Source organism: Hyperolius riggenbachi, chromosome 5 (assembly GCF_040937935.1).
Source record: "Hyperolius riggenbachi isolate aHypRig1 chromosome 5, aHypRig1.pri, whole genome shotgun sequence".
Lineage (NCBI taxonomy): Eukaryota > Metazoa > Chordata > Amphibia > Anura > Hyperoliidae > Hyperolius > Hyperolius riggenbachi.
In genome coordinates, this window is record NC_090650.1 from 50,881,338 (window position 1) to 50,903,968 (window position 22,631).

The 22,631-nt window shown below is 44.8% G+C and overlaps 1 protein-coding gene across 3 annotated transcripts in view; it reads left to right on the forward strand.

Annotated features, from left to right (window-relative positions):
• Window positions 1-7,657: 7,657 nt before the first annotated feature.
• The window catches only part of MYO3A (myosin IIIA), a 233,885-nt gene continuing 218,911 nt past the window's right edge, over window positions 7,658-22,631 (forward strand). For all 3 annotated transcript variants that reach the window (XM_068235654.1, XM_068235657.1, XM_068235656.1), the window contains exon 1: window positions 7,658-8,063. The gene's annotated coding sequence lies outside the window, so the exon portion shown is untranslated. The remainder of the gene's footprint in view (window positions 8,064-22,631) is intronic.

A 22,631-nucleotide genomic window follows, 5' to 3' on the forward strand; every position in this document is an offset into this window, starting at 1 on the left:
ATTACTCTAGAACTTGCTTAGGACGGCTTAAAGTGCTACTCTAGGCTCAAAAGACAATGTTCTGCTGCGTAGCTGACAAAGGGTTTGCTATAGCTGCCCTCACTTGTCTCTTTGTGAGGTTCACCTGTTCAATTGCTTGTTAACACAAACAGATTATTATCAGCCAATCCCATGGCAGCAACTCAAAGCATTTAGGCATCTAGACGTGGTGAAGAAGACAAGATGCTGAACTTCAAACAGAGCATCAGAATAGGCAATAAATGGGATTTAAAGGACCACTTTGTGAAAATGTGTAAAATTTTAAATACCGTATATACTGGCGTATAAGACGACTTTTTAACACTTAAACATCTTCTAAAAAGTCGGGGGTCGTCTTATACGCCGGGTGTCACTTGTCAGGCCTGGTCCGGGTGTCAGTGTCGGGTGTCAGGCAGAGTTGTAAATACCTCATCCTCCCGTCATCTGGTGAAAAGATAGATAGATTGTGCTCTTGTTTAAAATAATTTATTGTAATCGCTTCTGGCAAGCAGCCGCTCGCATGGGTAGCAGTGCAGCTTCCGGCGTCACCTGACTAGTGACGTGTGCGCCCCACAATACAGCCCTGCGTGAGCGTAATCAGTGGAGCGCACACGTCACCAGTCAGGTGATGCCGGAAGCTGCACTGCAACCCGTGAGAGCAGAAGCGATTACAAGAAATTATTTTAAACAAGAGCGCAATCTATCTTTTCACCTGATGACAGCAGGATGAGGTATTTAGAACTCTGCCCGACACCCGACACTGACACCCGGACCAGGCCTGACAAGTGACAACCGCACTCCTACTGTGGGGTAGTCTTATACGGCGAATATACCCCAACTTCTACATTTTAACTGGAAAACTTGGGGGTCGTCTTATACGCCCAGTCGCCTTATACGCCAGCATATACGGTATATGTATATATATATATACAAGTAAGAAGTACTGTATATACTCGACTATATGTCTAGAAATTTAAGTCTGATTCACTAAATAAAAGTATAGGGGCCGACTTATATGCGAGTCACAATCAACACTGAGCACACTGAGTAATGTGTGGAACTATTAGTGACATTCCCATTTACAGCAATTTACCATTGATAAAGGAAATGCCAAGAAAACACAGGTCTGAAAGTCCTGGCCTCAGCAATAAGCAAGGAAAGGGGCGGGGGTAAAATACTGGGCTACAGGAAGGAGGGGGGGGGGTGAATAAATGCTGCACTTGAGGGCCTGGAGGAGTTATTGGCTTCACTTAAGGGACAGGATAGGTTAATGGCTGCAATACTGTATACAGTGCAGTCATTGACCCCTCCTGGGCCCCAAATGCAGCAGTTGGTTCTTCCTGATCCCCAATAGGGATGCTCATTTGGATTCCGTGGAAATTGCATTTCCGCATCGGAATGCAAAAATCGGTAATACAAGTGCGGTAGGCGGATTTATTGAGGAAATTTCCGCCGACTTTAACATCGATTTTCTCAAAAACTATAAGGTCTTTTTGAAAACTTTTTTTTCATCTTGTTCACAGTTTTCTGTTTAATAAACCCTGAAAATGTGGTGTGTCTAGGACCTATGGGGGCTTTGCTATTAACCGCTAAAGTCGCTTGTGACTGTAATGTAAAATGCAGAAAATCTGCATTATCGAATATGCAGTAATTTTAAGCCAATCAGAAGACTCAGAATGAATAAGCCAATCAGAGAATGCGGAAATTTCCGTCTAAATCCCCATTCTTTGATTGGTTTATTAATTCTGAGTGAAGATAAAAGATGAAAAAAAAAGTTTTCAAAAAGACCTTATAGTTTTCGAGAAAATCGACGTTAAAGTCAGCGGAAATTTCCGCGATTTCCGACGGAAATCTGCATCAGAATGCAGAAAACCAGAAGCAGAATCGGTAGCTGTAGCGGTAATCAGCAATGACGGAATGCAGATTTTTCATGAAATCAGAAATTGGCAATTCTGACCATCCCTGATCCCCAAGTGCAGCCATTAACTTTGCTGGGTAGACTTATACTTGAGTCAATAAAAAAATCCAGCTTAAGAAGGTCAAATGTTGGAGTCGACTTATACACAAGGTCAACTTATATTCGAGAATATATGGGTAGGTTTCTTCCAGAGTAAATTGAGCTATAAATTACTGTTACAGTATTGTATAAACTGTAAATAGCCAAAAACAAATTAAAAGCACTATGAAAACAAGAGCAAAAAAACATAGTTTATACTAAATGTCCAAATCTAGATTTCTCCAAAAGTAAATTGTTTCACTATGTATAACACATGACTTGGGTGGCCACTAACAATCTAATTTCTAGCGGAAAATCGTTCGAGTTATCAGATAATCCTGATCAGAAGTAAAATATCATAATACATTCTGGCTGCATGCTTACAAGTGGCATATAATCACTGATTTGCATTAGGTGAATAGCAGTACCCAGCATGACAGACACGCTACCCATCTACCTCAGTGCCTAGGATTCATTCAGCAAACCTCTTGGTGATTTCTTAGATCATTCATAAACCAAAGAAATCAAAATATTAATCTACAGAACCAGCTTTTCAAACAAGGTATTTGAATCTCAATCATAATAACTAGTATTAGAAACAGTACATAGAGCACCTATAGGAGCGTATTCAGTAAATATCAGTAATTTTTAGGTGGGCAGAACATACCTGTCGTTACGCAAACTATGTAGCACATGATATGCGGTTTGAGTAACTCACAGTACACATACAAAGCTTGAAAGCACAAGTTACATACGTGCAAACTGTGCAATGTACATTATGTTTTTTGCCCACTAAAATGTATGTGTGATCAGTAGTGATGAGCATGAATTTGGCATAATCACACTTTTGCATTGTAATTTGCAATTACGGTGCAAAAGCATAATGCAGTTGTTCTTGAAAAATTATAATTAATTTCGTATGTAAACATAATCCGGAACCATCATTTTGCAATTTCATATGATTTTTGAGTAATTTCTTGCCAACTAGCAGTTAATAGCAAAGCCCTCTGTACATGCGGTCTTCACTAAAATTGCTACGTATGTTAGTGGGAATAAGACAAAAAAAAGCATTTTTACAAAAAGACCTTATAGTTTTTGAGATAATCGATTTTGAAAATGCAAAGAAAAAATGTTTTTTGAGTTTAAAAATTGTTTTGCTTTGCATTTTAACCACTTGAGGACCAGAGTGGTAAACCCCCCTAAAGACCAGGCACATTTTAACTAAACTGGCCACTGCAGCTTTAAGGCCAATCTGCAGGGCCGCACAACACAGAACTCCGCAAGCTGAGAAAGTTTGGCATGACTCAAAAAATCCTAACCAGCTTCTACACCGCCACCATTGAGTCAATCCTCTGCTCCTCCATCTTGGTCTGGTATGCTGGGGCCACCGCCAATGACAAGGGCAAACTTCAGAGGGTCATTAGGTCAGCTGAGAGGATCGTTGGGTGCCCCCTCCCCTCTCTTGCCCTGCTACACAACAACAGACAGGGCTCTGAGGATTGCCAATGATCCTTCTCACCCAGGCCACCGCTACTTCAGCCTGCTGCCACTGGGCCAGAGGCTTCGGGCCATCTCCACAAAGACCACGAGACACAGGAACTCGTTCTTCCCCTTGGCGGTCAACCTCCTCAACTCCCTCCACATACTACCATCAATGCAAGCCCCAATGAGCTGCGGGGCGGTCTGTGCCATGGCGGATCGTTCAACCACACCAACCAACCCACCAGACTAACCATCTCGGTGTCACACTAGGGACTGTGATGCTTTAAGGATGTATAGGGAAATGCAATACTACGAATAGTGAAATACAATTGTATAGAGGAGTGCAATGCGTAGTGGAATGCAATGAAATGTAATGCTAACTCATGCTAATCGATACCTCTACGGCTCGCTGCTATCTATCTATGTCTCTATGTCTTCTCTCTGAGCCAGATGTATTGTGCCAAAAACCATTCCGGGCATGACCCAGTCATGCTTGGCGAAATAAAGTTTTCTGATTCTGATTTCTGATTCTGAGTGATCTCCCCCCCCCCTTTTCCCCCCACCAACAGAGCTCTCTGTTGGTGGGGTCTGATCGCCCCCAAGTTGTACTATGCTGCACTATGTAAATAGACGGCCGTCTAACAGTCTCCCGAGCGGCAATCACCCAAGCAGGAGATACGTGCGCAGCCTGCGCGCGATCTCCTGCAAATCAGAGCCCCAGGACTTGATGCCAATTGGCGTTAGGCGCTCCTGGGGCTGCCGCCACGGCCACGCCCATTGGCAAGTAGTTAAAAATCAAAATGTTCTCAAAAACTACAAGGTCATTTTGAAAAAATTCTATTGTGGTGAGGATAGCATGAGTAGGCGCTTTGCTATTAACATCTGAAATCGGCACAAAATTACATGAAATTTCCCTAAATTTTGCAAAATTACAAATGGAATACACAATATGAATTGAATGTCCAAACCTAATTACGCATGGCCGTAATTGTGGAAAATGAAGCAAAATTTCACGTATTCATCACATCGCTAGCAATCAGGGGCCCCGAGACTCCTCTCTTTCCCCACTGGCATGCAGAGTAGAGCAGGGAGCGGTGTAATATTTTCCTGCTCCAGCGTTGCGGGTCTTTTCCATGCATCCCAGCTGCACACTCTATGCTGCCATTCGCTGGCTCCAGTTCACATAACTGATGTGAGTCATGTGATCAAGAGGCGCCGAATGGCAGCAGAGAGTACGCAGCAGTGATGCATGAGGGACACCTTCAACTCTGGAGGTACTCCCTGTGCTACTCTATTTGGGCAAAGTATGTTTGTTTGGATCCCAGGGAGCCCCATGACAATTTTTCAGGGGGGCCCCCTTGGTTCTTTTTAGGCCCCTGTGTGCAATGTTTGTGCAAGTACATTTTACTGATATTTACTGAATACACCCCATAGCTTCTTAATTAGTGATGAGCACAAATTTCGCATATGCAAAATTTCAGGAAAAGGCTTAATTAATTTCACATGTAAACGTAATCCAACCGTAATTTTGTGTAATTACGCAAAATTTTGGGTAATTTCATGTCGACTTTAGCAGTTAATAGCAAGCCCCCATACTTGCTATCATTACCAAAATTGCTACGAATATTAAGGGGAATATTGGGAACAAAAAAAAATGTTCAAAAACTTTTTGAGATAATTGATTTTGAAAATGCAAAGGAAAATATATTTTAAACTTTGATTTTTGGGGGTCAGCAAAGCGCAGGGGGGGCCTGGGAGGAAACAGTATAGCAACAGAGCCTGGGCATTATATGCAGACCCAGCCTCTGTGTGCTAATAGGATTCTTAGAACCCACCTCGGGTTCTCTTTAAGGATAAATTATGCAAAATCAATTGCATGTCCAAACCGTAATTACTTATGGCCGTGATTGCAAAAAAAATTATGCAACATTTCGCTTAATCGCAATTAGCAGATCATTACTATTCTTAATCTTCTAATGAAAAAATATTAAGATTCGCCTTGATTTCATACAGTGAACCCGTAATGGATATATAGTCTTGGTACTGATAGCATGAGGTTAATGGGAAAGGAATGCACAGCAGGACACTGATAGCTGTGCGGCCAGAAATGACTTTCCTGAGCTGCTGTAGCACATTTAGTAGGATGTCAGTCGGGGTCAGCTCTCGGCATTAAGTACCAGGGTGCATTGAAGGACAATCTAGAAGTAATTTACTGCTGATTGGGAAGGTTATTGTTGGCAGTGTTGCATATGTATTTCCCAGTGACTGCCTCTTCTACTCCAGCATTTCCTCCAAAACATTCTAGCCAACCATGTAATCAGATACTCCTCAAGAAAGATACATCATTTGATTTCACAGGGCAGCTCAATTCTACACAATTACTGGGAGGGACGTTCAGGAACTGGTTCAGTAAAATAATTCTTTATTTTTCATTACTACTGTAGTGTAGACCAGTGAACCTATACTCACTGTGCTAACTGATCGCATTTAAAGTAATCCTTGACTGGGCTGCTGCATACATAACTGGTGGGAAGGCTAGCGGCGTAGCTAGAGAAAATAACATGAGCGCAAAAATTGCACTCCTGATGATTGGTTATTTGGCAGGGGAGCAGGCCACAGGGCATGCATAGAAAAAGGGCGCCGTGAAAAAAGGGCCTGGCTGGATAATGAAATGGCACCGGTGGATAACGAAATCTGATAACGACAAAGATCATTGTCAAACTTGGTTAACAATAAATACCGTTGTAAAAACGACGGGAAATAATAACGAAAAGATATTAACATTAAAAATTGTTACGTAATTAAACAATGCAGCTTAACCCAACCCTACTCTCACACAGAACCCTCCTCTGGTGGTGCCTAAAACTAACCACTCCCCTGGTGGTGCCTAACCCTAACCCCCCCCCCCGTGGTGCCTAAACCTAACCACCCCCCTGGTGGTGCCTAACCCTAACCCCCCCAGTGCCTAACCCTAACCACTCCCCCTGGTTTTGCCTAACCCTTACCACCACCCTCGGTGTTGCCTAAAACTAACCGCCGCCCGGGTGGTGCCTAACCCTAACCACTCCACCTGGTGGTGCCTAACACTAACCACTCCCTCTGCAGAAACACCCTTTTACACATAGAAATGATAATATCTTTGATAACTTAAATCTGTACATACAAATGAAATAATATGATGAAAAGTATAACATTGCAAGCTTCTAAAATGATAACATACTTCAAAAACTTTAATGTTCTAATGCTGTTAACGATATTTATTGCGGCACCCTTTTTTCTGCTTTTTTGCTGTATTAACAATAATTGCATTAAAGTCTATGGTGGCGCCCTTTTCGTTCACCCTCAGCCGGCGCCCTTTTTTCCTGCTACTGGCCACAGGTCAGGGCAGTTGCAAATGGGATAGGGGCAGCGGTAGTGCAAGGAAAATGTGTGTTTATACCTTTCACATTTTAACTGTGGCTATTTTGAAGCCAATTCTGATGTCATTTCCTCCCTTACTCTCCTCTGCCTGATTGTGTACGCATTGCCCGTCCTTCACTATAGAAAGTGCATTGTCTCTGCATGAGAAATATTGGCCAATCAGACAGGAACAGAGGTGTGGGAGGGGAAAACAGGAGGGAAAGCGTTTTCAGCCAATCAGGCTGCATTAGTTAAGTCTAAGGGGAAGTAGAGAAGAAAAAGAAGGACAACCCAGCATGCCCTGCAACTTCCTTTTTGCATACCAAATAAGAGTCAGGTAAACTGGGGAATGATCATTTATCAACAAGAAAAGTAATAGCGATTTTAACCTTTGGATTGCCTGGTTAGCATCCTTATTACTCGTTTACCAGATAAAAATAAAGAATTGATTTTTGATTCTATGCCCGACAGTTACACTTTAAGGGGATGAACTATTGGTAAACATAATTTTTGTGCTAATCTTTGACATTTCTCATTAACTTTCCATACCTCTACTTTTGAGATAAAAAGGGAAAATGCATTCTCAAGTCAACTACGTCAAAAATGGAAAGTTCCTGATTTCACTCATGTCATGTTTACAGGTGGTTTGCTGGGAATTGGCTTAGATGGGGTTAAGCCTCCAGTGACACATGAAATCCTCTTGTCAGCTGAGTGCGGATTACAGCAGCACCTTCTCTAAGAAACTGGCAGAGGAGGATTAGGTATTTCTGGAAGTTGAAGTTTCACTTAGCGGGCTGCACAATGATGCACTTGTTGCTGCTGATTTACCGCTAATCTGAGGGCCATTCTAGGAAATACCTGTTGGTTCTGAGAGATAGCCATCCCATTGTCCCTGCAGCTTTTTGTGCCGGCCTTTAATCTGCTGCCTCCATGGCCGGCCGAGACAATGAAACCCGGAGGAGAAAATTTATAGCGCTGCCATAAGTAAGGGAAGACTATCAGCGCTGACATGACACCAGCTTGACAGTTTACATTGCTCGTCTGTATGTTTACCTTTAAAATTTTAATGCCCTTCACATCACGGGACGGGCATGTAAAGGGGAATGAGGCTTGCTGCAGCTCAGAGAGTCAATGAGTACCACACAGAGCTTCTGCTGCCTTCCTCTAGGTGAGTAGACTGCAGCTCTTTCTGTTGTATGTTATTAGACTTTCACCATTATGCATCATCTGCTCGGTGTAGGTGTGGTGATGTGAACCTGTAAGAATAGAAGTATGACAGTTATGACAATTGTTTGAAAACTTGTTGGTTTTTTTTGTAGACACTATTATTGTTTAATAACTTACTTTTGTTGCCTTAGCTGTAATGTTTTTGTCATGGCTTAAAGTGTGCTTAAAGGACTTACAATGCGAAGGGCATACAAAAAGTTATGTACCTCATTGAGATTTCAGACTTTAGAGCAGACGATCAGCGGCATCCTTTACAGTTTTTGACGCTCTGTTATCTAAATCTAGGCTCCAGTACAGGGCGCCTTATCTGAGGGCGATTAGAATCTCCACTTTAAAAATCAAACGCCTGCGCAGTTTGCCTCTAGCGGAGGCAAGAAGAACTGAGGGAGTGAGGGCATTCACTGCATACTTCATTTGATTCTATCAATAAGGATATTCCTTATAGATAGAATCAAATGAAGTATGCAGTGAACATCCTCGCTCCCTCAGCGCTGCTCATCTCTGTTGAGGGGGCGTGGCTGACATGCACTGTAATTAGTCATGTGGGCTGTCATGTGGGTACCAGCAGCGCGCTGGGAGAGAGGATGGGCGGAGGGCAAGGATGTAAACCTGTGGCAAACTGCGCAGGCATTTGATTTTCAAAGCGGCGATTCTGATCGCCCTCGGGCAACCCTGGGGAGAGTCTGGCACTGTAATGGAGCCTAGATTTAGATAACAGAGCCTCAGAAACTGTAAAGGATGTCACTGATGAGTCTGCCCTGAGGTCTGAAATCTCAATGAGGTACATAACTTTTTTTATGTACCTTCGTATTTTAAGTCCTTTAAAGTGAGTCTGAAGAAGTTTTACAAATCAAAAACAGATACTCACCTAAGGAGAGGGAAGGCTCTGGGTCCTAATGAGCTTTCCTGTTCTCCTCCCGGTGTCCTCATTTCCCCGCAGGCTCCTCCGTTTGAATCTACTGCCAGGGCAGACCTTGGCAGTCTTCGGAAGCACTCTGGCTTCTGAAGACCAGTGGCTCTGTACTGTGCATGCATGTGTGCTCCAGAGAGGGTGTTTTCGCGTGCGCAGTACGGAGTGGGCTGTCTTCAGAAGCCTGAGTGCTCCCGAAGACTGCCAAAGTCTCCCCTACCTGGAAGAGAGCACTCTACGACCGAACAGTTGTGGACTGCTAACGGGGGAGCCTGCGGGGGAATGTGGACACTGGGAGGAGAACGGGAAGGTTCTATAGGACCGAGAGCCTTCCCTCTCCTTAGGTTAGTATCTGTTTTTTATTTTTTAAAAAAAATGCTTCAGACTCCCTTTAATGACACCTGAAGTGAGAGTAAAATGGAGGACGGCATATTTATTTTCTTTTTATAACATACCTGTTGCCTAGTGTCCTACTGATCTTTTTGGATGCAGTAGTGTCTGAATCACACACCACCAGAAACAAGTATGTAGTTAATCCAAGCAGATTTCAGTCAGAGCAGATAATCTGCATGCTTGTTCTGGGTCTGTGGTTAAGATTATTAGAGGCAGAGGATCAGGAGGACCACCAGGCATTGCACATTGTTTAAAAGGAAATACCGGTACATATGGCAGCCTCCACATTCTCCATATTCTTCTCACATTACATGTGCTTTAAGCTATTATCAGCTTCAATAGAGTTATCTCGTTTGAGTTAAGTGCACTTCTTTTACACCTCAGTTGGCAGAACTCATGCTGTAAATTGGAATGCTTTGATGTCTCTCTGTTGGCAGCAAATATTGAAACTGAAAGAAGAAGGACTCTGTTTTTGTCTCACACTGCCCCCTAGTGACAAGTGGTCTTAAATGCACATTGCAACAGTACTAATTACAAGCAAGGAAATGTAACAAATAAGAAATAAAAACATTTTCTAAAATAAATGTGCCTGGGGCACCTGCAAGCCTCTAAATAAATTGTCTGCTAAAGGATTAAAGATACTCTGTAACAACATTTTAAACCTATTTCTTCTGTCCTATAAGTTCCTTTTACTGTTCTAATGTGGTCTGTCTTACTGCAGCCTTTCCTACTTGCATGGTCTCTGTAATAAATCTTATCTCCTTTCCTCTGTCGTGTCTGTCGGGCTGAGGCTGGAATGTGTGGAATGTGCAGCACTGCTTGTCATTGGCAGAAGCTTTACACACCCCCTCCAAGCTCTGCATGAGTCACACAGTAAGCTAGTTCTCAGCCTATGATACTCTCGTTAGAAGCCAGTCTTTTGTTTGTAAACACTGCCTAAAACTGTTAATTACAAACCAGGATTGCAGCAAGGAGTGGCAGAAACAGCACAGAGGGGCACAGGAGAACATAAGGAATAGAATGGTATGCTTTTTATTGTAAGAATATTGGAGTACAGATTCTCTTTAAAGCAAGGTCTTATACTTACCTATGTAGAGGGAAGGCTCTGGATCCCATAGGCAGCAGTCCCCAAGATTTTTGGACCCAAGGACCGCTTTTAAGCAAGATATTGTTTCCAAGGCCCAGCAGACTGGGATGGGGAAAAAGTTGATTGAGGGGGAGGGGGTAATGCGAACGCGAGCCTCATCTCTTTACTGGATAATATTACTGAGTCATGTATGGAAACTTTACACTTTTTTTTTCCACCTCATTTATTCCAAAGCTGACGGTCTATCAATCATCAACTCGATAATGATCAAATCGGATACAAATTGGTGCCACCAGCAGAATGCCTGATTGACAATTCGGCCTGAAATTTGTTGAATATATCGGTCGGACATTCTGGAAAACCCCTGGCTGCTGTGCTTGGTCGTGTGCCTAATCTGGACAAAGGTGATCGACCCCCAGAAATTGGTCAAATTGTTAATTAGGCATGCTTGTTGGTTGATTGGCTGAAAAATCGACAGATTTATGGCCACCTTGAGTCAAGTGTACCAAGTAAAATTAGCAGGAAAAAAGAAACCTTGCATAAAGTAATGACACACACACATATATATACACTGTATCTGCTTGCCCTGCTGTAATCAGTCCCACCAGCGTCTTTGCTACAGATTCATTCCAGGCTCTCTCGAGTGTTCCAAGCTCCTTCACAGCATCACAATGGGGGAAAAGTGCAAATTAGCCTACCATCTTTCCCGAGAAGATCGCTGCCTGTGATTGGGTAGTTTGATAAAGGAGGCAGGTAATTGGAAACTAATGAAGGAGCAGAACTGAAGGCAGCTTCACCACAATGCAGCCCCGGCAGTGCATAATGTATATGTTTGGCCACTTCTAGTTCTGGCCGGCCACTTCGGGTTCTGGCCGGCCAATGCGCGAAGTGGCCGCTGCGCGGTGGCCAATGTTAGAAATGGATTGTTTCCTCTGACGTTAATGTATCTTCTGGCCGCAGCGCAGCGTCCAAACGTATAACAACTTAGTGAATTTATTGCAATTCAGCCGGCGGCTTTTTTTTTTTGCCTCTCTCTCTCTCTCCTCTTATGGGCAGCCGGCGGGGACATGTGTGTCCCCCCGGAGCCGTTCGTGGAGCCAGGGCAGCAGAGCGGGGAGGCTGCAGACATTGCTTCTGCCAGCACCCGCTCTGCAAGAACGGCAGGATAACCCTGCCGCGACGAACGACTCCGGGGGGACACGCGTGTCCCCGCCAGCTGCCCATAGGAGAGCGAGAGAGGCGGGGGGAGAAGGAGAGAGAGGGCGGGGGAAGGAGAGAGAGGCAGAGAAAAAGCCGGCGGCTTGAATTGTTACATTGCCGCCGGCTGAATTGCAATAAATTCACTAAGTTGTTATACGTTTGGACGCTGCGCTGCGGGCGGCCAGAAGATACATTAACGTCAGAGGAAACAATCCATTTCTAACATTGGCCGCCGCGCAGCGGCCACTTCGCGCATTGGCCGGCCAGAACCCGAAGTGGCCGGCCAGAACTAGAAGTGGCCAAACTTCGGGTTCTGGCCGTAACATATATAAAATACATTGCACACTAATACAGCCGCGGCTGCATTGTGGTGAAGTAGGGGATGTAGCCGTGGCCCAGCTTAACACGTCCTGCAGACCAGCAGTGGGCCGTGAACCGGGGGTTGGGGACCCCTGCATAGAGCCTTCCTGGGCCCCTCTACGACCTGTCGTTTGACCGCTGTATCCCATTGAAGTTACCCGTGTTTGGGACTCTAGGCCAGTTTTCAGAAGTACTCACGTCCCTGAGTACTTCTAAAGACTGCACTTGAGTGAGCAGGGACTTACCAAGTACATCTCTGCATGTCTTCAGAAGTACTTTAGGATGCAAGTACTTCTGAAGACTTCCTGAGGAGGGCAATAGATGTATTTGACCAAGCTAATAGAAGAAATTCACTGAGGCCAAGGGATGGAAAGATTTGGTGGAGAGAGGACCATGAAGGCTTTATAGGATCCAGAGCCTTCCATTAGTCTATATTTTTTCTCTACACTTCAGGTTAACTTTATCACCAAGGCCCCGATCTAATTCACTTTTTCTCCTATGTTTTTTCTTAGGAGATCATTTTTCATCTTCTGTTTAAATCACTTTTAGCCCTCTCCAATTGAAAAAGTGCCAAAGAATATGTTCTTGCTTGCTGGTGTATTTTTTTGATGAAATGGGAAAATTCACCTAGGAGAAAACATACTGGAAAAAGTAGGCGTGGCTCTGGGAAAAAAATGTTTTTTGCAAGCAAGCACACCTGATGATCTCTCGATGTCTAAATAGAGAGGGAATTTGTAACGTTCTTGGGACATTTTTTTTCTTCCCTTATTATGTTTAACAATTAAAGTATACAAGCCAACCCGCGTCGTAGTATACGCCGCATCTATCTATCTAATAGAGTACGTGCCTCAACTTAAGCAAGAAGAAGTAGGCTTTCCATGAGAAAATGTATGCATGCTCAAACACCAAGTTTAACCCTAGTAAGTCTGGCTTTGCAAATCCGGCCTAATTGGCTATTCATGAGGCAATGCTCATGCAAATATACATTTGCTTTCGCATGCCAAACTATGCAGGGTCCAAAAACCAATACCGCAAAGCGATCGCCCTGCGGGAATTAGTTCATGCTACATTAGCACTATCCAGGAGCGCCACGGGGAGGCTTCCCAATGCCCCCATACAACCGGGGGGACCGTGGGGTCCCAGGCTCTCTCACTGCCTGGGAACCACAGCGGCACCCCGGAGGGGGAGGCTAGTTGGCGCAGCCGCCCCCCCCCAAGTGTGGTCAGCGCCGGGGAGAGCCATCCGCACCCACCTCCCAATATTAAAAACAGGCACTTACCTTAACGTTCATTGCGTTCTGCTACATGCGCATTAACTTGGGGGCACCACATTAGAAAGGAGTGAAGCATGGGTCACCCCCGAGCTTTAGGGGGGGGGGGGACAGGCGCAGCCAACTCACTCCAGGGCTCACACCACCAGAGCAAGCCATCCACCACCTGCCTCCAAAGGATACAACTGCAAAAAATGCTTTCCATGAGAAAAATTACGCGTGCTCAAACACCAAGTTTAACCCTAGCAAGTCTGACTTTCCAAATCTGGCCTAATTGGCTATTCATGAGGCAATGCTCACGCAAATAGGCATTTGCTTTTGCATGCCAAACTATGCAGGGTCAAAAAACCAATACCGCAAAGCGCTCTCTCGCTGCCTGGGAACCACAGTGGCACCCCAGAGGTGGAGGCTGGGTGGGGCAGCCGACCCCCCCCCCCCTCCAAGCGTGGCCAGCGCCGGGGAGAGCCGTCCGCACCCACCTCCTAATATTAAAAACAGGCACTTACCTTAACGTCCATTGCGTTCTGCTACATGCGCATTAATTTTCTCATGGAAAGCATTTTGTGCAGTTTGTATCCTTTGGAGGCAGGTGGTGGAAGGCTTGCTCTGGTGGTGTGAGCCCTGGAGTGAGTTGTCTGCGCCTGTCCCCCCCCCCCCTCCCTCTGGAGTGCTATATGTGAGCCAGCCCTGAGCTCTAAAGCTCAAGGTGACCCATGCTTCTCTCCTTTCTCATGTGGTGCCCCCAAGTTAATGCGCATGTAGCAGAACGCAATGGACGTTAAGGTAAGTGCCTGTTTTTAATATTGGGAGGTGGGTGCGGACGGCTCTCCCCAGCACTGGCCACACTTGGAGGGGTCGTCTGCGCCACCCAGCCTCCCCCTCCGGGGTGCTGCTGTGGTTTCCAGGCAGTGAGAGAGCCTGGGACCCCACGGGCCCCCCGGTTGTATAAAAAGAGGGCATTGGGAATCCTCCCCGTGGCGCTCCTGGATCATGCTAATGTAGCATGTAGCAGGGTGACCGCTTTGCGGTATTGGTTTGTGCAAGCATTTTCATGAGCATTGCCTCATAATTAGCCAGTTAGGCCAGATTTGCAAAGCCAGACTTGCTAGGGTAAGGCCTCTTTTCCATGAACTGTGAATAGGCAGTGAAATGCCTCTCAAACTCTCACAACTGCTCACTGCTGCCTGGTAACTGCTTGCTGCTGCCTGGTATCTGCTCACTGCTGCCTGGTAACTGCTTGCTGCTGCCTGGTAACTGCTTACTGCTGCCTGGTAACTGCTCACTGCTGCCTGGTAACTGCTCACTGCTGCCTGGTAACTGCTTGCTGAGCACACAGCTCAACAGTCCGTGGAAAAGAGGCCTAAGGGCTGGTTCAGACGGACGTTTGGAGGCGTCGCGTTCATTGGCATCGCGGCGGCAATGCGTTCGGGCTTTCAGCAGCGTTCGCGTTGCGTTCGGATGCGGTCGCGTTTTTTCTTCCCCTAGGGGGACATTACCAGTCGCGGTTAACCGCCCCTGGAAGCAGCATGTAGCTTCCAGGGGCTCCTTGAACGTCAGTGAAAATCGGGACCCGAACGCCGCGTTCGTGTAAACGCGCGTAAAAGCTTGGTACAAACGCTCCCATTCACTTGAATGGGAACGTTTAACGCCAAGCCCCGAACGCTGGCGGTAAACGCTGCACAAGCGTCCGTCTGAACCAGCCCTTGGTGTTTGAGCATGCATAAATTTTCTCATGCAAAGTACTTCTTCTTCTTGCTTGAAGGTTGAGGCATTTACTCTATTATATATATAGATAGATACAGTATATTAAAAAAAAAGAAATATAAGAAACACTAGAAACATATCGTTAAAGCCCTGTGAATCACTTTATTGTTGTATTAAATGTATCTGTAACATGGCAAGTCCCCGAACCTGGAAAGGTTTTGTGAGCAGAAGTTCACTGTTATCGTAAACTAGTCTCTGATATTCCTTAAAGCGGAATATAACCCTGCATTTCAACTTGCTCTAAAACATTATTTACAGCATATTATATGCAAAAAGCATTTTTTTTTTTACTAGACCAGCATTGGAAGGGTTAAACACAGAGGTTTTAAGTTCCGTGCAAACGTTCAGATAGTTACATTCTATTTAGTTATATGTATATATTTAGAAATGTTACACACTCTTTGGCTGTCCTCCAACTCCTTCTCAGTGAGAGAGATGAGTCACAATAAACACTTAGATACATTTATGTAAACAAAAAGTATCTAATTCAAGTTCGGATGCGTCTGCAGAAATCTATAGGGACTTTAAAGCCCTGTGTAACCCTTCCAATGCTGGTCTAGTAAAAAAAAATGCTGGTTGCATATAATATACTGTAAATAATGTTTTAGAGAAAAGTTGAAATGCAGGGTTATATTCCGCTTGAAAATGAACCTGTGAGGAGAATGTAAAGACAAAATATATATAAAAGCTAGAAATACCTACTTCGGTAGAGATAGTCCAGAGGCTTCCTTCATCCTTCTTGACCCCACCACTTTAGCATTAGGACCTTCTAAGCATATCTGATTAGGGCTTGTTGTATATGCTCCTGTGGCCACGCTCCCACGTACGAGCATACGAGCACGGGCCGGCCATACTGCACATGCATGGATACAGTCTGTGCCTGTGGTGTAACTAGAGGGGAGCAGCTCCTGCAAATGCAAGGGGGCCCAGAGCTGGGGGGGGGAGGGGCTCCAACTACTGACCTTCCTTTCCTCTGATACAGGAAACTATACTTCAGATCAGGTGTTTTTGTGGCTACACTTTTATGGGTGTTGCGCAAAAGGTGGATCAGCGCATCACCAGGCCGCCTCCGAATGGCCTACAATCAGAGGTGCGCTGAGCCCCCCAGAAACTGCAAACGCACCTTGAACCCAAACAGAAGCTCTGCATATACACCAAAAGCAAGGCTGCTAAGTGGGAGCAGCTGACCAAAAATGAATTAAATTAGTACATAGCAAAGAAATGAACAGAGCTACTTAAAAACAGATAAGTGCCTACCTACAAGACAGTGCAAGCACCACTTGTGGGATAAGATAAACACCTAGCATACACATAACCTGTCTACCACTGGAGGATGTTGGTTTCCTGTAACAGCTTGCATGCAACTTGTTAAGTACTCGTCCCTCCCACTGCGGACAAGTCATCCCCCTATGGGAGGGGACCTAACACTAACTAAATCCTACCTATGCATATGCATAGCCTGGGTGCGCTACCAAGTAAAATCGAAAATTGAAAATTGCGCAAAAGGTGGATCAGCGCATCACCAGGCCGCCTCCGAATGGCCTACAATCAGAGGTGCGCTGAGCCCCCCCAGAAACTGCAAACGCACCTTGAACCCAAACAGAAGCTTAATAAGTTGCATGCAAGCTGTTACAGGAAACCAACATCCTCCAGTGGTAGACAGGTTATGTGTATGCTAGGTGTGTATTTTATCCCACAAGTGGGGCTTGCACTCTCTTGCAGGTAGGCACTTATCTGTTTTTAAGTAGCGCTGTTCATTTCTTTGCCATGTACTTTTATGGGTGTGAAGACCATGTTGAACACACTTATTTTATGACCCTTGTGAGATGGCGCCAAGGCCATGAAGGGAACCAAGGGGAGGCAATGGAAGGAATGTGAATTTTGGGCGGCCATTAAAGTTTTGTTCGGGCCTTCATGAGTTGTAATTGCTTCGCTGGCTCAAAGCTGCTTGTTCACATTTTTTTCTCTGTGCACAAGTGGCTTTGTGCTGTTCTGCAAGCGGGGACTGTATTCACGCATGAGCATTACTGCCACGTTCGTTCATACATGGATAGGAGCGCAGCCACGGAGAGGAAGCGGGTCATGGGCCTGGCCATCAGTGGTGGGGTTGAGGAGGACATGGGAAGCCTCTAAGCTGTCCACAGGCTTTCCTCTACTGTAGTAAGTAATTAACGTTCATTTTTTTCTCCTTACAGGTTAGCTTTTAAGAATTTTAACACTACAAGGCCAACAAACGCTTTACAGATATCTAATTACAGGTCATAAAACTTGTTTGTTTGTCTGTAGAATGGAGTTCTGTGCCAACCAGGACAGAATAACTTGAAAAGCTAAAATGGGTGCTTTGTGTGTCTAATAATTTGGGCTGGAATGCAGTGTGCGGTTATGGCGCCTCCAAGTATGTCATTCGGCCATTGGAGTTCATCTATAGTATAGCTGAACCAGGGGCGTAACTAAGCCCCGCCGGGCCCCCCTGCAGAAATTCAGAGCGCCTCCACTGCTGCCCGCTGCCCACAGATGGTAACTAGCTGGAGGAGAGCGCAAAGGGGAGAGCCCCGAGGTGAGGGAGAGGGGGGGAACTTCCCCTCTCTCCGCCGACTGTGGGCAAGGCTTTCCCCTCATGCTGCCACCCCTCCAGCCCCCACAAAACGGCCCCAAGCGGCCCCGAGGGGGGGGGGGGGGGGCGGGCCCCCCGCGGGCGCAGGGGCTGCAGGGCCTATTGTTACACCCCTGAGCTGAACAGTGGTTGGTAGTGCGGGGAGTGCGGATTGGCGCTTTCATGCATAATTAGCACCTGGCTATAGAATAGCTGAGGGTCATTTGGCTGTGGCATTCCTGCAATCAGGAATAGGCGCTCAGCTACTGTATATTACAGCCGATTACTATAGCTAAGCACTACGACTATAATATCGCAATGCACCAGGGCTTAGTTTGGGCACCGGAATTCAGCGCATATTTAGAGGTTAGTGCTTAGTTGTAATAAAGCCAAGCGCGGGGGTAGGGGGGAGGGGTTTACAAGTTACTGTTAGGTGCAGGAAGGGGAACCTTAGTGTTAGGTGTAGGCAGGGGGATTAGTGTCCGACATAGCGGAGCGTTAGTGTAAGAGAAAAGTTAAGGAGGGAAATAGTAGAATAGTGGTAAGATTACTAATGTTTTACTATCGCCATTTCCAGACACCCCAATTCTTGGGCACCTTTTTTCCATGTACACGAATGATTAACTTAGTTATTTTACTTTGGTGTTATTTTCTTTTTCACCTTGGTTTTTATTGCCATGTCACCAAATATCTAGAGCAGCAGATAAATATTCACAAAACCTTATTGCTATCACATCCACTGCATTTGTGCCGGACCGGCGACATTGACGGTCTTTGTTTCCTGTGACAATCCTCCTCCTGTACGAGGTATTGGCTGACACTGCTATCCTTTCACCCTTTAAGACAACCAGTGTTTTCACTGTCTTTTGTATTGTTCTTCAGCTTTTGTTACAAGATGATCTCAGTCTATCAGGTCTTGAAGGTCTTTAACAGGTCAGACCTTAACACTAAACTGCAGGGATAGAGGAAACAATGACGGCAGTTGACTGCCATGACTCACATTTGTTGTACAATGTTCCTCTGCTTCCTAATAAATAGTCCTCTTATTGTCTACAGAAACCAAAGGCTTGGTATCTGGTGTTTGGGGCAACCTGTACCTCCATGGCACCCAGTCTATTGCCTGATGATCTAGGGCAGCATTTCTCAACATAGTTATAGCATGTAACCTTTTGTTAATGACTACATTGGCCAAGAACCTGCTATTGTGAGTAGCATCAATTCAAGTTTCCCAGGATGCAAACATATTTCAAAGGTGTTTAATAATTGTGAATAAATGGTTTTCAAACATTCATTGAAGCCTATAATGATCTACAAATACTTATTCAGGGTTATTTAGAGAAAATTAATATTTTTTATCTAAGATTTAACAAATTTAAAGACAGCTGAAATGAGAGCGATATGCAAGCTGCCTTATTTATTTCCTTTTAAGCAATACCAGTTGCCTGGCTGTCCTGCTGATCCTCTGCCTCTAATACATTTAGCCATAGACCCTGAACAAGCATGCAGCACATCAGGTGTTTCTGACATTAAACTTGTTTCTGGTGTTATTTAGACACTACTTCAGCCAAATAGACCAGCAGGATTGGCCGGCAACTGGTATCGTTTAACATGAAATAAATATGGCAGCCTCCATATCCTTCTCACTTCAGTTGTCCTTTAACCACTTTGTCCTCCTTGACGTATAAAAACGTCAAGGAGGACAGGCGCGCTCCCGCGCGCTCCCGCGGCCGATCGCGCGCGTGCATGCGCACTCCCGGCCGCGGAGTCGGTAGCCACGGAATCAATGTATCAGGCTATGGAGCTCGATCATTGATTCCTCTCCCCCGCTGAAAAAGCGACAGCTTCTCTCGGAAGCTCCGCTCTTTCTGAAGCTGTGTCCCTCTAAGCGTACATTGTACGCTTAGAGTGACGTCATGTAAAAAAAATCGAGATTGCCATCTTGTGGCCAAAAAGTAAAACTACAAGTAAATACCCAAAAACTTTACAATACACCAATATTTCCCCAAATAAAACACTTTTATATCCCACCCTCCCAAAAATGCCCACATAAAATGTTTAATAAAAAAAACAAAAAACATTACTATTAAAAAAAAAAAACACAAATATTTACCTAAGGGTCTAAACTTTTTAAATATCTATGTAAAGATGAAATATTTCTCTCTATTTTTTTTTATAAGCTTGTAAATAGTGATGTATGCAAAACGGAAAAAAAGCTCTTTTATTTCCAAATAAAATATTGTCGCGATACATTGTGATAGGGACATAATTTAAATGGTGAAATAACCGTGACAAATGGGCAATAACAATACGTGGGTTTTAATTATGGAGGCACGTATTATTTTAAAACTATAATGGCCGAAAACTGACAAATAATGAATTTTTTCATTTTTTTCTTATTCTTCCTGTTAAAATGCATTTACAGTAAAGTGGCTCTTAGCAAAATGTACCCCCCAAAGAAATCCAAATTGGTGGCGGAAAAAACAAGATATAGATCAGTTCATTGTGATAAGTAGTGATAAAGTTATAGGCTAATGAATGGGAGGTGAACATTGCTCGGATGCATAAGCTGAAAACGACTGAGATGTTAAGTGGTTAAGAACTCCTGAGACTAGGGCCATTTTCAGGCATAGGCAAAGCAGGCAGAGTATTGACCACCGTAAGAACCAGCGCAATATTTACGCACAGTCAGTAGGCAGCAGCAAATCAAGGGAAGAATGCAAAGGTTTAGGATGACCAATTAACAAGCCAAATAAAGATCACTCTATGGACTTTGAGTCCTATGGGAGAAAAGCGCTTTACAAATGTTATTGTATTGTACTGTATTGTATAACAAGAATCTCTTCAGGGCAAGAGCAACACTTACAAGGAAATCCACAAGTTAGTTTTAATATAATAAATATGTTACATCCATTTTCTTCTCAGAAAGTGTAGCTGTTATTTAACTCTCTGTGAAAATTTGTTTTTTTTCTCTAACCGCTGCTTTGTACAAAGAAGCTGAACACCAATTGGCTAGATGTCACTATTTCCGCAATCACACATGGCAATTGGAGAAGGGTAAACAGTTTTCATTGTGGGGTAGAGGCAGAGCTGGGACTCTCATTCAGCCTATCGGTGTGAGGGTAGCAGTCATACCTCTTTTAGAGATGATAGTTTTTTAGTTGTCCTAAAGGACTTCCAGAGTGCGACCACCCAGTTCATGTCACAGACCTGGGAAACCGAGCGGGGACAGTTAATTTCCATCCTTCTCCGAAGGATGCTTGCAAGGATTTGCAATCCACCTTCGTGAGTATATACATCCTTAGCAATTTACTTTTCTGAATCTTACACAATTCTACACCATTGGTCTCCTGGTCTCCTTTTGTCTTTTAGATGAACCTGGGGTTGTTATAATCACAGGAACCATCGACAAGCGCTGATGTCACTCTTCTCTAAGTGCTGAATCGCGGTGTGCTGGTTAGTGAACCACAGGCCCGCAGCCACAGCACATGCAGCCCTTCCAGCTCTTTAGTGGAGAAGGTCAGGGCCCCCAGATGCCCTGGGCCCCTCACTGCAGTGTCAGTTGTCCCCCCCCCTGATGGCTGCCCTGGTCATCAGGGCTGGATTTCTGGAAAGGCCACAAAGGCCTCAGGAAGCGGGCAAGCACCCGCGAAACGCGTTGTCAATTTTATGTGTTCAAATAAAGGACCTTTATCAATAAACTGGTCCAAATTCTTCAAGAGATGTAAGATTACCTCTCTGTTTATAAGGCTAACAGCTTATTAGCCTATCTTTTATGCATTGGTTGCCTCCACCCCTGTTTTAAGTGTCTTGTCATACCTCCTTTAGAGGTGATAGTTTTTTAGTTGTCCTAAAGAACTTCCGGAGTGCGACCACCCAGTTCCTGTCACAGACCTGGGAAACCGAGCGGGGACGGTTAATCTCTGGCCTGCTCTGACAGTGCTTGCAAGGATTTGTGAGGATATACATCCTTAACAATTTTCTTACTCGTTTCTACACCATTTGTCTCCTGGTCTTCTTTTGTCTTTTAGATGAACCTGGGGTTGTTATAATCACAGGAACCATCGACATAAGCTTTCTATGAAGGAGAGAGGCTGCAATATATTGATGTTACACATGGAAGAGGCGGCTGTACATGGAATGGGAGGGGGACTGCTGCCCTTGGAAAGGGAGTCACAACATACTTGGCCTAGGGCAGGGGTGTCAAACTCAAATACAAAATGGGCTAAAATTGTACACTGGGACCTAGTCACGGGCCAACCTCAGTGTCTAATGGCCACTATCCTCCCTTATAAAGTTCCCTGGTGTCTAGTGGCCCTCCCTCCCCTATACAGTTCCCTGGTGTCTAGTGGTTCTATCTCCCCTATACAGTTCCCTGGTGTCTAGTGGTCCTATCTCCCCTATACAGTTCCCTGGTGTCTAGTGGTCCTATCTCCCCTATACAGTTCCCTGGTGTCTACTGGTCCTATCTACTCTATACAGTTCCCTGGTGTCTATTGGCCCTATCTACTCTATACCGTTCCCTGGTGTCTAGTGGTTCTATCTCCCCTATACAGTTCCCTGGTGTCTAGTGGTCCTATTTCCCCTTTACAGTTCCCTGGTGTCTAGAGGTGCCCACTCTCCCCTATACAGTTCCCTAGTATTTAGTGCTTTCCCCCTACCTTCCCGATATGGCTTCCCTGGTGTTCTAGGACTTCACCTCCAGTATAGCATCCCTGGTGGTCCAGAGTGGGCCAAACATAATGCAAAGTGAGGAAACTACTTGAGGGCCAAATTTACTGGCTCTGAGGGCCAGATTTGGACCACAGGCCGGAGTTTGACATGTATTTCCTAGGGTCACAAAAAATACAAATCCGAAGTCATAGCAATAGCATATGATGTCCTATTTTCCTGCAGAACCTCCAGTAGCAGTTGTCTGATTGCTTTTCTTTAGAA